This window comes from Pteropus vampyrus, unplaced genomic scaffold (genome assembly GCF_000151845.1).
Source record: "Pteropus vampyrus isolate Shadow unplaced genomic scaffold, Pvam_2.0 Scaffold123, whole genome shotgun sequence".
Classification (NCBI taxonomy): domain Eukaryota; kingdom Metazoa; phylum Chordata; class Mammalia; order Chiroptera; family Pteropodidae; genus Pteropus; species Pteropus vampyrus.
The window spans coordinates 426802-429404 of record NW_011888904.1 but is presented as its reverse complement, the minus strand read 5'-3'; the positions used below and the strand labels follow the sequence as shown (position 1 = coordinate 429404).

The 2603-nt window shown below is 37.0% G+C and overlaps 1 protein-coding gene across 4 annotated transcripts in view; it reads left to right on the top strand.

Moving 5' to 3' along the window:
- The window catches only part of RNF38 (ring finger protein 38), a 108138-nt gene that overhangs the window by 43269 nt on the left and 62266 nt on the right, over positions 1 to 2603 (top strand). For 2 of the 4 annotated variants that reach the window (XM_011366200.2, XM_011366197.2), the window contains exon 2: positions 1142 to 1212. The gene's annotated coding sequence lies outside the window, so the exon portion shown is untranslated. Of the gene's footprint in view, positions 1 to 1141; positions 1213 to 2603 lie in introns of those variants that run through there. The other 2 variants (XM_023534214.1, XM_023534212.1) reach the window with 2 other exon arrangements.

Below are 2603 nucleotides of genomic sequence, written 5' to 3'. Positions count from 1 at the left end.
AGCAGTCCATGTAGCAGTTCATACTTTCTGAACAGCTCAGGTTTCAAGAGATGATATCCACATTGTGGGGGTAAATAGAATGCCATAGGCATAATTTCCAATATCCTCTGCAAGGGACTACCTAATTACATGTCACCACTCTCAGAGAAGCTCAAAAGTGTGGCTTTCTACTAAGTGTCTGTTGTATTTTCAGTCCAGATGCAGTTTACTAATTTTGTAATTTCCGGCATAAGCAATATTGCCAAGTAACAGGGGTGGCATGCTGTCTTCATCAGGTTAGTAGGGATTAACCCAAGGTTAAATTCCCATACATAAGGAGAATGAGCTTTGCTCATCTTTAGTCCACAGTCATTGGTGCTTTTTCATTTATGGCTTCTTGTTTTAGTATCTTCTTTCATGTTTTTCTTAACTCCAAGATTATTTTTAAAAGTCTGCATTTTAAAAACTGGTTTTATTTTTTACATTTACATACGTAGATCTTTGAGCCACCATTTTTCTGTATGGTGTGAAGTAGGAACCAAAACTTTTTTCAAATGACTAATCAGTTCTAATCATTTATCAAATAATCATTTGTTTTCTTATTGGTTAGAATTGTCACTATTATTATAGAGCAATTATTGCTAAGAGATAGTCCTTCAAACTAACAAATGGTTGGATATGTTCAAAATGTATACTTTTAAAGTAATAAAACCCTTTTTATAATCTTATGATTGTGTAGTGTGTTATTTATATGGTGAGAATTTATAGGGTCAGTTTCTCTTTCCAAAGAAGTATGTGTAGTCTGAAAAGGAGTATACTTTTTTCCTAAAAAGTTTGCCTTATTGAAAGCTGTTGTGCTTATTTAGGTGGCCTTACTTTGAAAGCTAACCCCTCACTATAGTAGAAGGTGTCGAATTAGGGTTTTGAACAACAGGTCTAGTTTTAGATCTGCCACTTCACTGACTGCTGCTTTGTGTAAGTCAGCATCTCCATGTATGATTTTGCTCAGTTAAACTGTATGAATAATAATCCCTATTCTGCCTACTTCTGAGTATTGTTGAAGATTTGGTAGGATAATAGATTTAAAAACACTTTCAATTGAGAAAGCAGTTTAAATGTAAGGAATGATTGCTTCTTAACTTTTTCTCCCTTTCTCTTGTAGGTAGTGTTGGTGCTTCTCTTCAGTGCCAGTCCATCCATCACGACCACATTTGTCATGATGACACTGACAAGGTGAGGTTCATGTTGATGGTTACCATGACGAAAATGCATGCCCTTATATTGCTGGATTCACTTGTATAACTCTGGACGTAGAGGGCCAGGAGGGTGTGACTTGAGGGGCACAATATTGAGATGCAGAGGGCCTTGCTGGTTTGTGTGTCAGATTATTAGACTGCTCCAGAAAATTTGGGATAATTCCCAAGAGGTGGGCTGGATTCTTGGTAAGCCCTTCATTTCCCTACCCCCATCTTTGTCACCATGCTTCCTCTTTTCTTGCACGGCCTGAATGGATTATCTTAACATATGAACAAGAGCTCCCAAAACTGATAACTTCTAAGCATTGTGTATCTGTTTCCAATTAGAAATATCTTAGACATTCCAATTTGCTTTATTTTTGTAGTTGATCATGTTAGATTATGGTTTCTTATACTTTTTTTTTTTTTTTGGCTCTGTTTCTGAAGCCCAATTTAAATGTTGAGGACTGAGAATGGAATCTGTCAGATTGTTGCAAAAGAAACCTATTTGGGCTTGGTTTTTGTTTGTTTGTTTTATATCAAGTCCAAACTTTTGGTGGGTTTGTTTCATTTTGGTCTGTTCTGTTCTCTTTATCTCTAAAGAAACTTGATCTTTGGGGGCTTTCCAGTCATCAGGGTTCTTGATCGCCCAGCCTTTGTAGTAGATGCTAATGTGGGCTTGGTGTTTGGAACATCTGGCTGCTGATGTTGGATGAGCTTACATTTAGTCTTTTCCACCACTAGTCTCTAGTGGCTTCCCTCCCATTTCCTGTGTCTTGTATGTAGGAATGTACCACTCCCTTGGTAGTTTCCCCTTGCGGACCAACCAAGTGATCTTTTTCTCTGTTGTTTTAATCAAGATCCTCCTCCCTCATCCTGTTGGAGCTAGATCAAGAAGTTGGTTGATCATTGGGATTTTCCAAATGGTTTTCTTTATTCTGTGTGCTGCTCTGTCTGTCTTTGTGAGCTTTGTTTAGACAGATTTCATTCTGTCGACAGAGAGAGAGGTATGCTTTTAGTATTCCAGAATCTCTTTTATTATTATAGTAATCCAGAGGCATGAGTTTAACTTCTTTTAGAAGCAAGCCACTGAAAGAGACTTCTAGACTGTATATAGTTGGTTCCATAAACTTCAGTATACCACAGATTTTAGAAACGAGCATTTGAAATTAAGAATGATGACAGGCCTTTGAGCCATACTTCTCTTGCTCAGGCCCACTTCCATGTCTGAAAGTGTACTTTCCCTTTTAATAAAGCTTTTCTTTCCTGCTGTTAAAAAAAAAAAGAATGATGACAGAAAGTAAAGGCGAAATCACTTTAGGTCAGTAATATTGCAAACAATTGTGTTTCCTAATTTTGAAGATATTTTGGAGCTAAATTTTCTTTCTC